The sequence below is a fragment of the Macrobrachium rosenbergii genome, chromosome 7, assembly GCF_040412425.1.
Source record: "Macrobrachium rosenbergii isolate ZJJX-2024 chromosome 7, ASM4041242v1, whole genome shotgun sequence".
Lineage (NCBI taxonomy): Eukaryota > Metazoa > Arthropoda > Malacostraca > Decapoda > Palaemonidae > Macrobrachium > Macrobrachium rosenbergii.
Genome location: NC_089747.1, coordinates 41,862,290 through 41,877,289, shown reverse-complemented (window position 1 = coordinate 41,877,289; position 15,000 = coordinate 41,862,290). Strand labels below are relative to the sequence as shown.

Sequence of the window (15,000 nt, the reverse complement as noted above, 5' to 3'; positions counted from 1 at the left end):
GGACCTCAGTGTCGTCAGTGCACCTCATGCAGTGCACTGTAGGCATTACTTGAGGTTCTTTGCAGCGTCCCTTCCATAGGCCCTAGCTGATATAACCCCTTCATTCATTTTACTGTAACCCCCGTTCACATTCTCTTTCTTCCATCTTACATTCCTCAACCCTCTCCTAAACCCTCTCTTAACAATTGATTCATAGTGCAACTGCGAGGTTTTCCTCTTGTTACACCAGTCGAATCTTTATACTGACAATTTCCCATTCACCGCTGAATGACCTCACAGGCCCCAGCGCTTGGCCTTTGACCTAAATCCTATATTCTATTCTATTCTGTTAATCTGCTAGACGTCCCCTTTACGTGATATTAAACAAGCAGGTGAGTGAGCGCCTCTCACTTACTGGAATCCAGAATCCAGCTATTCACGCTGGAACGTATTTGTCTGATTAACACCAAATGCCAAGAGGCGTGTGAATGTTTTTAGTGGAAATGCTACATGTCCGTGATTTTACAGAGCCGAAGGTATTGAAAGCATGTTAATGTCAGTGTTTCTCTCACCGAGTTTCTCTTTCTCTCTGTCTGTCTGTCTGTCTCTTGTATTTGTCTGAGTATCAAGGCTTATTTGAGTTTTCTGAAAAGAAAACTATTGTGCCAGCTTTGTCTGTCCATGAACGCTTTTTTTCTGTCAGCACTTTTTCTCTCCGCCCTCAGATCTTTTAACTACTGAGGCTAGAGGGCTGCAAATTGCTATTTTGATCATCCACCCTCCAATCATCAAACAATACCAAATTGCAGCCCTCTAGCCTCAGCAGTTTTTATTTTATTTAAGGTTAAAGTTAACCATGATTGTGCATCTGGTAACGATACAGGCTAGGCCACCACCGGGCCGTGTGCAAAGTTTCATGGGGCGCGGCTCATACACCATTATACCGAGACCACCGAAAGATAGATCTATTTTCGGTGGCCTTGATTATACGATGTACAGAAAACGGGATTGCGCCGAAGAAACTTCGGCGCAATTTTTACTTGTTTCTTCTTATACACATCATGGCAGTTTATCTCTCTCTCTCTCTCTCTCTCTCTCTCTCTCTCTCTCTCTCTCTCAGACAAACACACACACGTATACACACACAGCCTTTCTATTTAATTTCTCCATCTGTTGTTTTTGTAATACTGTTAAAATTTCTCTCTCTCTCTCTCTCTCTCTCTCTCTCTCTCTCTCTCTCTCTCTCTCTCAGACAAAACACATATACGCACACAACCTTTCTTGTTAATTTCTCCTCTCCTTTTTATAGTACTATTAGTCTCTCTCTCTCTCTCTCTCTCTCTCTCTCTCTCTCTCTCTCTCTCTCTCTCTCTCTCTGACAAACACACATATACGCACACAACCCTTCTTGTTAATTTCTCCACTCCTTTTCATAGTATTATTAGTCTCTCTCTCTCTCTCTCTCTCTCTCTCTCTCTCTCTCTCTCTCTCTCTCTGTCCAACGGCCTACCTTCATTAAGAAGAGGTTCCCCTTCCCCCATCAATTTCTCCCTCTGTTTCAACCCCTGAGGGGAAATGATATGCGACGGGGGAGGGGAGGAGGAGGTTTGATTTGGTGGGGGAGAGGGGGGGCGGTGTCGAGCAGGACTCCAAGCGCACCACCTCTGTTGATGTTACAAACGAAACAACGAGCGGCTGTGCCTTTGCTGACCTTTCGTTAGAGGTGAAACGAGGCCGTTAAAGTGGATAACGAGTTCCGCTTAAAAGGTAAATAGTCCAGGTGGATTATCTCCGAATCACAGCTTGGTCAAGTTGTTGTCTGCCCTCTCTCTGCGTGTGTGTGTGTGTGTGTGTGTGTGTGTGGTGTGTGGGGTGATATCCCTAGGAACTCGTGGATAGGGCTGGCGTTGTTTGTCGTATAATTATGCATGCATGTATTTACACACACGAATACTAATGTGCTTATACATGTATTCATGTACGTATGTATAAATATGTATGTGTGTGTGTGTGTATGTGTGAGTGAGCGGCTCGTGTATATATGTATACTGTATATATGTGTGGGTGTGAGTGCATATATATATTTTATACATATATATATATAATATATATATATATATATATATATATATATATATATAGTATATAGTATACATATATATATATATATATATATATATATATATATATATATATATATATATATATATATATATATATATATATATATATATATATGCATATATTCATAGAAATATATTATTTAATAACGGAACCTCATTTATACAGGAAAATTACAAGCTTCCAAGGACTCTTCTGTCCTCATCGTCTGGATGAGGACAGAAAAGTCTACGTAAGCTTGTAAATTTTTTTTTTTTTAAATCTCCCCTAGATACCACGCCTTTTAAATAAGGTTCTGTTGTTAATTGTATTTATGCATACAGCAACTGTGCACGTGATCAAGTTAAAGATATATACATATATATATATATGTACAGTATATAATATATACACATACATACATACATGCATACATATATGTATATACAGTATATACACATACATACATACAGTATATATGTATGTATGTATGTGTGTGTGTTTGTATACCACTATTGTATTAAATATTACACTTGAGGGAATTCAAACTGATAAGCTTTCCTTCGCAGGATTCGAGCCGTGTCTAGGTTAAGAGACAACTGTCGACAGTGACTATAGCCATACGACTGCCTAGAAAGATATAAGTTTATATCGAAGCTGCAGTATGAATGTCGAATTCGGGCTCTCTATAATTCGATGCGATTTCAACCCATCTCCACCATGATAGCTGACTGGTAAGTTTTAAACACTTGATTGTTTGTTTGTAACATTTTGATTGTTTTGTTAATTGTGCGAGCATGCCTTTTAATATTCACAAATATATGTATATAAGCAAGAATATCCTTTTACATTGAATTATCTGGATGTAAATCATTCACAAGGTATGTCGAATCCGATAGTGAACTGTAGTCCCGGCATCGTATCTGTGAATATATATATATATATATATATATATATATATATATATATATATATATATATATATATATATATATATATATATATATATATATATATATACATTCTCACTACCGGTGTTAGGCTTCAGTAAGACAGGATGGTTTAGATTCCAGATTCTTTAATTTCCAAGACACTACAAGCTTTCGAAGACATGCAGTCTTCTTCAAGGAGTACCGATGCGTCGGTGCCTGATAAAGAAGACTTCGAGATTTAGAAAGCTTTTCGTGTTTTGGAAATTAAAGAATCTGGAATCTAAACCATCCTGTCTTACTGAAGCCTAACACCGTTAGTGAGAATGTATATATATATATATATATATATATATATATATATATATATATATATATATATATATATATATATATATATATATATATATATATATATATATATATATATATATATATATATATATATATATATATATATATATGTGTATATGTGTGTATGTATAAATATACATCTATATATATATATATATATATACATCTATGTATATATATTTATATCCCCTTCATCTTTAAGTTAACGTTTGAGGATCCTTCCGAAGAACAAGAATAAAAATCTTTTTCTTTAATTCACAGTCTTACCATCATAGATTTTTCTTCGTGGCATCCCTTGAACACCAAACCCCCTCCACAGTGATTCCCGATTCCCAATTCCAGATTCCGAATTACCGATGACTAATTCAGATTCTCATTCCCGACGTTTGACTTGCGATTTCCAATGCCTGATTCCGAGTTCTCAATCATTTTCGATTATGACGTCTGATTCCTGATTCCCGACACGCGACTAACGGTATTCCTTGGAATGTCATTCTGAATAAAATTTTAAGAACGTGTCTAATACTTTTTTTTTATCTAAGTCAGAAAAAAAGATGAAAAAATACCGTGTTATTTTATGGATAAAAAAAGTAAATTCGTTTTGGTATTGATCAGAAAATTATCTCAAAATAATAAGCTTTTTTTTTTATCATCATCATCTGTTTCACTTCACTGTACAGTAATTATCTCGCTTTCTTATCCTCTCATTTTGTTTCTTCCTATTTTATAACCGAAATTTTTATCTTCTTGAAGTCTTTACTCATGATCTTCAGCTTCTTTTCTTTTTTCTTTCTTTCCCCATCCTCTTTACACTTATTCCGTTGATTTATCAGATATAACTCTCAAGTTCATCTGAATCGCTGAATTGAAAATGTTCGTAAGTTTTTTTCTCAATCCATTGTTCTTTTGATTCATTATATTTATCTTTTTTCTCTTCCTGTCTCTTGAGTTGATTTATCAGATTTATCCGAATGGCAGAATTGAAAATGGTCATAATTTTTTTTTTTGTTCTTTTAATTCATTATATTTATCTTTTTTTTCTTTCTGTCTCTTGATACTCTCTCTTATTTCTTGAGCAAATTTTTACTTGATTCGAGCGTTCGTCGGGAAATCCACCGAAAATTAAGAAAAGCCTTTGTAAGTTTTTTTTTTTCCTTTTGCTCTTACAACGTAGTCATATTCTAGGTGTCTTTTCTTATCTCTTGTTATCTCCCTAGTTATTTTATGACCATATATGTATTGTTATGTATATATGTGTGTGTGTATATATATATATATATATATATTTATATATATATATATATATATATATATATATATTTGTACATATATATATATATATATATATATATATATATATATATATATATATATATATATATATATATATATATAAATATATATATATATATATATATATATATATATATATATATATATATATATATATATATATATATATATATATATATATATATATATATATATATATATATATATCTCTTACATACACACGCACACGTGTTCATGTCCCTTTAATACATTATAAATTAAAATTGTTTTATCCCTTTTTTCACGTGTTTAAACCAAGGAAAATATTTGTCGCATGTTATTCCAATCCAGATCTTTGTACTGACTGTCATTTTCTACTAAATATTTTGCTTCCTTATCCGAATTCTTAAATCTTTATTTTCTTCACTGTATGCGAAAATCGTGTGATATCCTCGCGTCCATTAGAAAATAACCAAAATTATACGTAAAACTGGGTCTCTCTCTCCAGGTCCAGTTCATTCAACCCACTGTCATGTTATTAACCCCCCGTTTCACTTTAATTAGGAAAAAAGACATTAATTCTTTTCCAGATGATTTTTCATTTTCATGTATAATTATTTCATGGGAATCATCTGCCGCTTTATTTGTATTCAATTTGATTCTTTGTGTTATTTTGAAATATGCTTAAAATATTTTGGCAGATGAAATCCCTGGCCACCCACGCAAAAATACATTTTGAATGTTGAAAGTTTATATATCGTAATATATTCATCGATTTCCGTAAAACGTCCTGATTGATAAACGTCAAATAATGGATAATCTTTTACTGGATAGTAAGACACCAACTCTCTATATCTTAGTGTTTAGGAAGTCTTTCAAGTAGAAAAAGAGCCCATTCTGGCTTCAGAATAAGAAGCCTTCATATATTTTCAAGCACCAGTCTTACATTTATAAGTAAGACTAAAAGATTTTCTTGTTAGTTGTCAGTTTTTTCCTTTAGAGTCAAAACCCTTCTTGTAATTTCATGTATCATCCCACTTACACAAAAGATATTCTGTGCATTTAAAATGACGTATTTCACTTCAGCATAAGATTCATGTTTAATTTTCAAGGGACGCGTTTTAATTAGAATATATATTTGAATTCGAAGGAAAGATCTGTTATTTCGCAAGAAATCGTCTTCAAGTCTCAAGCTCCGATCTTACCGTTTTGTTTTCGAGTGTCGATCTTTAGTCTTAAAATAGACAATATTGTGTTTTCAAGAACTGTTCAGGTACTTCTGGATAAGAGTCCTTCTTGATTTTCCAAGTAGGAAACTTTGACTTCAGAGTGAGAAGATTATTGGCTTGTCCAAGTACCGATCCTTTACTTTTGAAAAAGGATGATTCTTTAAATTAGACATTATTTACTTAATAATGAGAATGACCATTTTTCGTAAGATGTTATCTATATATAATTTCCATTACGTCCTTGAGACTAACAAGTGTTTTACTTAAAAAAAAAGGATGATTCTTAAAAATTCTTATAGACGTTATTTACTTAAAAATGAGAAGCCGTTCATAAATCAAATGGCCATTTTTTCGTAAGATGTTATTTATGTTCAATATTCTGTACATCAGGGGTCTGTCAGTGCTCTTTCGAAGTTGTTAAAATCGTGCTTGCCAGCACCAACTCTTCGTGGGACTAACTGCCGAATTTGAAAGACCCTTCCGCCTTTTTCGTTTTATATAAATAACACTGCTTGCGAGTTGCTTTGGCAAAGCAGTTCAGCACCAGGGTTCTCACTAAATCCGCAAACTAGCGGAGAGGTGGACTTGTTTAATTATTATTATTATTATTATTATTATTATTATTTATTATTATTATTATTATTATTATTATTATTATTATTATTATTATTATTTTCCGAATGTCCAAGATTTGAAATAATTATCTTGTGTATCAGTATTCAGGGAATGATGGTTCCTATGAACTTTATTTATTCTCTTGTTTTTCTTTGTATTTTTCCACGTATATCACAACATGATTAACGTAATGAGGAACATAATTGATAATAAGTACACGTATGTTTTAGTTTGTTACTGAAGAATAAATCTCATTTAGTTACATTTTAAGATATCAGTATAGTCCGACTTAAGAGGGAAACATTACCTGTGAATCATTGCGTGCTGCTAAAGTACTGTAATATCTATGGCAGTTATGTAAAATATGCCTGATTGGTGAATATCAGTAACTTTGAATAAACATCCAACCAGTCAAAATTCATTTTTGAATCTTCAGTGCAAGTAATTTAAAATTGCTGTTGCCTTTAAATAAGCGAAGACTAAGTCTTTCACTTACTAATCGGACTGCTTCTTAATTCCCACTCTATGAAATTATTGTGGTGTTCTCACAGTTATCCGGAAAATAGGTTGGGAACCCCTGCTGTACATAAATGAGTCCAGTAAGTCATTTTGCTTCTGAAAAAAAAAGGACGATTCTCTAAATTTCTTGCAGACGTTATTTTTACTTAATAATGAGAAGCCATTTTTTCATGTCATTTATATTTACTATTCTATATACTTGAAACCAACAAGTCATTTTACATTTCCGTGTAGTCCCCTCTTTTACTCGAGAGTAAAATGCCTCCCATCAACTCTTGTATTTCCGGATCTCTATCTTTTACTTCAGAGTAAGAAGCAGCCATCTCGAATTACTGAATGCGCTTTCATCGGCCCGTTTCAAAAAGCGATCGTTCAACATTTTCCAATTCTCCATAATTATCCCGAGTAATTCCAACGGCTGTAAAATGGGAGAGGCACAAATAAGAGAACTCAACCTTTCACAGTCGAAGGGAGAATGCAGTTGAAAAAAAAAAAAATAAAAAAAATAAGTGATTTCCGAGATGAAATGGAAATGACATCGCTCACGCCAGGTGGGAAAGCTCTCGGGAATATTGGGGGGAAATTTGCGTTTTTTTTTTTTTCCCTGGCTTTAAAATAGTGTTGAGATTGGGGTGTTGATTAAATGGGTAATTTATTGATTTATCTCTCTTCAGCTCTCTTTATCTCTCTCTCTTTTTGAAGTATCCGTCTTTTTCATCTCTCTCTCTCTCTCTCTTTTTGAAGTGTCGTCTTTTTCCTCTCTCTCTCTCTCTCTCTCTCTCTCTCTCTCTCTCTCTCTCTCTCTCTCTCAGTTAACGCCTGTTTCTGCTCTCTCTCTCTCTCTCTCTCTCTCTCTCTCTCTCTCTCTCTCTCTCTCTCTCTCTCTCAGGCATCCGTCTGTATCCTGTCTCTCTCTCTCTCTCTCAGGTATCCATCTCTCTCTCTCTCTCTTCTCTCTCTCTCTCTCTCTCTCTCTCTCTCTCTCTCTCTCTCTCTCTTCCTCAGGTAACGTCTTTCTCTCTCTCAGGTAACGTCTCTCTCTCTCTCTCTCTCAGGCATCCGTCTTTATCCTGTCTCTCTCTCTCTCTCTCTCTCTCTCTCTCTCTCTCTCTCTCTCTCTCTCAGGTATCCGTCTGTCTGTCTGTCTTATATCTCTAATATCATTCTTATCAGAACAGCTCAAGTTTCTTGAACACAGAATAAAAACGATTTCAGAAATAAAAAAAAAGTAAAATCTTGAACACAATCCTTACGATCAGTTCGCTGATGCTGTTTCAAAAGTCTTATTCTTCATTTCTTCTTCTACCTGTCGCATTCAAGGAAGGACGAATGAGCAGAAATCAGGAATCAGACGTCGAGAATCGAAAATTATTATCGAGAACTCGGAATCAGGAATCGGGTAGTCGGAAGCGAAAATGTCGGAAAAAAGAATCTGAATTAGTCATCAGTAATTTGGAATCTGGTATTGGGGATCGGGATTCATTGTGGGGGGATTTGGTGTTCAGGGATACTATGAAGATAAATCAATGTGGGTAAGAAAGTGAATTAAAAAAAAAATATATATCTTCTTCTTTTTTCTTATAATGCTTTTATTATTTTGTATTACGCACGATTTAAAAGGATAGACCTATATACATCGCTTATACGTATGTTTCATATCATATATAGTTATATAGTTCGAGATATGAGATATATAATATATATAATATATATATATATATATATATATATATATATATATATATATTTCTTGTTCATCGGAAGGATTATAAAAACGTTAAGGTTAAAAAGGATTTCTCGAGAGAGAGATTCAGAGAGAATTTTGATTGATGGAAATTAAAACATACGTAAAAATATATATATATATATATATATATATATATATATATATATATATATATATATATATATATATATATATATATATATATATATATATATATATATATATATATATATATGTGTGTGTGTGTGTGTGTGTGTGTGTGTGTGTGTATCACTAGAATTTGATGGGAAACAGCATCTAACATTTCTTTTCTCGCCCGGTCCGAGAATCGAACACTAATCCATCGTTTCTGAGCTGAGAGCGCTTCAACTGTACCACGAACACCAGAGAGAGAGAGAGAGAGAGAGAGATAGAGAGAGAGAGAGAGGGGCGGTAGGTCATTTTGTTTCCACTACAAACTAGCGAAACAGAGGGACATTCAGATAGACATACAGAGAAAAAGCAGAATCTATTTTGAAATGACCTTACCTTACAGACCTTACAATTCGTTCGGGTTGCCCCAGGTCCCTCAGTGTGAGGCGCCTTTGATGTCTACCAGAGAGTTGCTAACGCATCTTCCGGTATATTTTGCATCTTCCAGTCTTCTATGGTCTGGGATGCATCTTAGATATTTGTCGAGCTTATTCTTAAACACATCTACGCTCACTCCTGTTATGTTCCTCAGATGAGCTGGTAGCGCATTGAATAGACGCTGCATTATTGATGCTGGTGCGTGGTGGATTAATGTCCTGTGTGCTTTCCTTAATTTTCCTGGTATAGTTTTTGGCACTATTAATCTACCTCTGCTTGCTCTTTTTGATAATTTTAGTTCCATGATATTTTCGGTAATTCCTTCTATCTGTTTCCATGCTTGAATTACCATGTAGCGTTCTCTTCTCCTTTCAAGACTATATAAATTTAAGAATTGTAGTCTTTCCCAGTAGTCAAGGTCCTTAACTTCTTCTATTCTAGCTGTAAATGACCTTTGTACTCTCTCTATTTGTGCAATATCCTTTTGGTAGTGTGGGTACCATATTATATTGCAATATTCAAGTGGACTACGTACGTACGTTTTATAAAGCATAATCATGTGTTCAGCTTTTCTTGTTTTGAAGTGCTGGAACAACATTCCCATTTTTGCTTTGCATTTTGCCAATAGAATTGCTATTTGATCATTGCATAACATATTCCTATTCAACATCACACCAAGGTCTTTAACTGCTTCCTTGTTTGTGATTGTCTCATTATTAGGTCCTTTATATGCATATAGCATTCCTACTTTATCACCATAGTTCATTGATTCAAATTTATCAGAGTTAAATACCATCCTATTTATCTCTGCCCATTTATATATTTTATTTAGGTCTCTTTGTAGCGAGTTCCTATCTTCATCACAAGCAATTTCTCTACTTATTCTTGTGTCATCTGCGAAACTTCTTACTACTGAGTCCTTAACATTACTGTCTATGTCTGCAATCATAATCACAAACAGCAATGCAGCTAACACCGTACCTGTGGTACACCGGATATTACCGTAGCTTCATCCGATTTCTCATCGTTTGCAATCACTATCTGTTTTCTGTTTTGCAAAAATTCTTTTATCCATCTTCCTACTTTGTCAACAATGTTATGTTTTCTAATTTTTTCGCTAATATATTATGATCTACCTTGTCAAAAGCTTTTGCAAAGTCTAGGTAAACCACATCTGTATCTTTTTCATTTATCATATTTTTATATATATTTTCATGGTGGACTAACAGTTGGGTTTGTGTACTTTTTCCGGGTACAAAACCATGTTGTCCTATATTGAACAATCTATTTTTCATTAAATGTTTCATTATATTTTTTTATTACCCTTTCATATACTTTCATAATATGAGATGTCAGACTCACAGGCCTATAATTACTTGCCTCTAGTCTTGAACCACTTTTGAAAGTAGGAGTAATAATTGCTAATTTATGCTCATCATAAATCTTGCCTGTATCTATACTTTGTCTTAATAATATTGCTAGTGGCTTTGCGATTGAATGAACCACTTTCTTTAACAATATGACAGGTACTCCATCTGGTCCTGCTGCTGATCCATTTTTAATTTCATTAATAGCCTGCACAATATCGGCTTCTGTAATATCTATATCTGATAAGTATTCAGTATTTTCATCTCTTATTTCTGTATCATTATCTTCATTTTCAATTCTAGGTGTAAATTCACTCTTATATCTTTCTGCTAATATGTTACATATTTCCTTTTTTCATTCGTTAATCGCCCTTCAATTCTTAGAGGACCTATTTTCTACTCTTATTTTATTCATCTTTTTGCATATGAATAAAAAATTTTAGGTTTTGCTTGATATTTTGTAGTGTCATTTCTTCTAGGTTCCTTTTTCATTTTCTTTTGATTGTATAATCTTTTGTTCTGCATTTTCTATCTTACTTTTTAGTTCCATCACTTTCCATGCATTCTTTTCTTTTGCAAGAGCTTTTTTCCACTTTCTAATTTTCTGGAACAAGATCCTTCTGTCTCTTGGAATTCGTGACTGATGTTTACTTTTTTTCTTCGGTATATATTTTTCCACTATTTCCTCTAATATTTTATATAATATATCGGTATTTACCTGTATATCATCACTTACAAATATATTTTCCCATTCTTTGTTTAATTCTTCATTTATTTTTGACCAATTTATATTCTTACTTTCCATATTTTCCATATCCTTCCCATTTTTTCGTTTCTTGCTTTTCTCTGTTTTCATATGTTCTGGAACGGACTGTTAGTTCTATGACATTATGGTCCGAAATACTCGTGTTATATACTATTATTTCTTTGAACATAGTTCACCTCGTTCACAAATACTAGATCTAAAATATTATCCTTTCTTGTTGGTAGGTGATTTATTTGCTGAATGTTATGTTCTAGTAGCATATCTAATAGCTTTTCAAATTGCCTCTTATCTTCTGCACTACTATTGCTCTTTTTTTATATGTATAAAAACAACCACAGTCTCCTATTCGTTCTTTCCATTCTACAAAAAGGAAAGTTAAAGTCTCCGGTTAGGAGTATAGTCCAGTCCTTGTGATTTCTACATATTTCATCCAATTTTTCAATTATTATGTCAAACTCTTTAGTATTAGGGGTCTATATATTACAATGTTCACTAATTTTTCATATTCAAATTCTACCGCTATTAATTCACATTCTGTGTTACTATATTTCTCACAGATTTTTCCTTGATTGGCATCTCTCCCATATATCGCGGTTCCCCTTGATTTCTATTTTTCTATCTGATCTATAAGTTTGAAACCCTTTATCTGGTCATCATTACCAGTCTCTTGGGAATACCAGGTTTCACTTATATTCAATATTTCTATTTTTTCATTTTGGGTTAGTTCTTCTAAGAACTCTATCTTTCTTTTTGAGTTACTCGAAACTAAACCCTGCGCGTTCATCACTATGATGGTTTTGTATTATCTCCATAATCTAATATGGGTAATAATAAGGATTTTCCATGTCTCTTTCCTGTTCTGATATGTTGATCTTTTTTCATTTCCAGAAATTCGTACATTAAAAATCCAACTTTTCCATTATACTTGTTCTTCCAGCTTCATATTTATTCACTTTGTGCATAAACCTGCACTTATCTCCATATCTGCACCATCCCTTAGCATCATAGATACATTGCTTGTTCCTTGTGCTATATCTAGGTGCTGATGGCTCATATCGTGGTGCTGACATTTCATAATGTGTTGTTGGCTTGTTTTTTGCCTTCATCACATGATCTTTGTTCCTTTCTTTATTTGTTTCATTTTTACCTTGATTTTTTATATGTATTTGATTTTGATTTTGGTTTTTCATGGCTACAGGATGCATGTACCTACATTTCTTATTAAACCTACATCCATTTCCTTCTTTCCATTTTCTACATATTTTTGGATGTAGATAGCTGCATTCCTCTTCATAGCCATCTAGATATGCACATTTGCCATATATCTCATAATTGTGACATATCTTGGGATGTTTGTAATAACATCTTTCACCAAACCTGCAATTCCCTCTTTTCAAAAGGGTGCATACTGTGTCTTTCTTTTTTTTTTTCTTGTTCTTTCCCATCAGTATGGAGATCCGGTACAACCTCTTTGGGATTTTATTTTGATTTATCATGTCATAATTTATTTCTTCATAAGTATGTTGCTGTATTGCCTCATATGTAGAATCTATGAGTTTCTCTGCATCCATACTATTATCCTGTTCTTTTTGAGAGAGAGAGAGAGAGAGAGAGAGAGAGAGAGAGAGAGAGGAGAGGGGAGAGGGAGAGAGCTTCTTCGCAGACTTGGAACACAGCAATCAATGAAATAGCCTTTTAATCAACACCTTTATCAACTGTTCCTTTTTCCGTCAGGTTCTTTTCACAAAGAACACTTTTTCCCTCTTCTTCGAAGCCGTTCCAGTTGATGAGAGGCAAAATCATCTCTGTTCTTTATTTTTTGCTTCTTTTACTGAATTTTCTCTCCTGCTACGAAATGTTGATTTTTTCAGTCTGTCCCATTTTACAGGCGTCGGAATCACTCGGGGTAATTACGAAGAATTGCGAAATGCTGAATGCTTTTTTTTTTTTAGTGAAAATAAAGGAGTCTTTTTTTCAGTGACTCATTTTTTCAACTAAAGGAGTCATTTTGGAAATATAGCTTTCTATTTTCTGGTAGAAAAGGTTCTTGGTACTGAAGTAAAAACCCATTATTAGGAAAGACTTTTAGTTTTTAAACTGAAAATTAAGACTTTTTTTCAGTGACTCTTTTTTAAAATATAGGAATCATTTCAAAATGATAGCTTCCTATTTTCGAGTAAAGAATGTTCTTGCTATTGAGGTAAAAGAGCATTACTTGGAAAGACATGATCTTTCAGGGAAGTAAAGGATGGCATTTTTTCTTTGAAAATTAAAAATAAAGTTTTTTTTTCCGCCAGTGACTAATTTTTTTCAAATAAAGGAGTCATTCTAAAAAGAGATCTTTCTATTTTCGGGCAGAGAAAGTTCTTGGTATTGAAGTAAAAGACCATTATTTGGAAAGACATTATCTCCTGGGGAAGGATAGGATAGCACGCATAAAGTGTAGGATGAACCCTCATCCTGAAAGGATGGTTACTTGAGAATAAAGATGGCCTCTCTTTCTGAAGCAAAGCGTGATGCTTCAGAAAGGTAGAGACCTTCTATTCTGAAGCAAAGCGTGATGCTTCAGAATGGTAGAGACCTTCTCATTCTGAAGCAAAAGACAGGCACTTGAAAAAACAATTGATCGTATTCTCAAGTAAAATACTACTCCAGGTTCAGAAAATAAATCCTAGTTTTTTCTTATGAAAAAACAAAAATATGAAATCTCCAAAATGAAAGTTGCATCTTCTGAGATAAATGATAAACTTGGACTGTAGGATAACTCTTCATTCAGGAATGAAAGATAACTCCCTTGGATTAAAAAATGAGCTCGTTTTTGAAGTAAGTAATTAATACAAAATATTAAAAGACCTACTAACGTGAAATGAGGAAGGGAGAATTTCTTATTCTGAAGTAAGAGGGACTAATTAGAAATACAGAACGGCTTCTTATTTCGAACTTAAAGAACTTTAAGTTGGTCGTAATGTTATGTATGTTTCTCATTGTGGGGTATTAGCTACTTCTTGAAAATCCAAGACAGCTTCTTGACGTGAAGTAGAAGTTACTTAAGAACAATAAAAACTATTCTGGGTGACTAGTTGCAAATATGAAATGGCTTCGCTCTCTGACGTGAAAGATGGTGTTTGAAAAATGCTAGAGAGAGAGAGAGAGAGAGAAGAGAGAGAGAGAGAGAGAGAGAGAGAGAGAGAGAGAGAGACTGATTTTCCATAGACTGCAAAACACTATATTGTTAACTTATTTGTGATTTAAAGAGCAGTGTGATATGAAATTACAATAACATTTATCAGGGTAACATTTAGGAACGCTGACGGAAATACGCCATTATATCATGAGTTTTATTATATAATACTCGAATCGTATTTGAATATTTATGAACCTGAATTTGAATCTCTAACAATATTTTAGGCTTTTCTAAAATAAACATCCCTTTCCTAATGCCTGGAAAACATTTGACAATTATGACTGAATTGTTATGATAATGACACACACACAAACAACACACACACACACACACACACACACACACACATATATATATATATATATATATATATATATATATATATATATA

The 15,000-nt window shown here is 33.5% G+C and overlaps 1 long non-coding RNA gene across 1 annotated transcript in view; it reads left to right on the top strand.

Moving 5' to 3' along the window:
• Positions 1-15,000, top strand: part of LOC136840346 (uncharacterized) — a 102,308-nt gene that overhangs the window by 40,455 nt on the left and 46,853 nt on the right. Inside the window, exon 2 of the long non-coding RNA XR_010853596.1 lies at positions 2,649-2,813. This is a non-coding gene — a long non-coding RNA (uncharacterized lncRNA). The remainder of the gene's footprint in view (positions 1-2,648; positions 2,814-15,000) is intronic.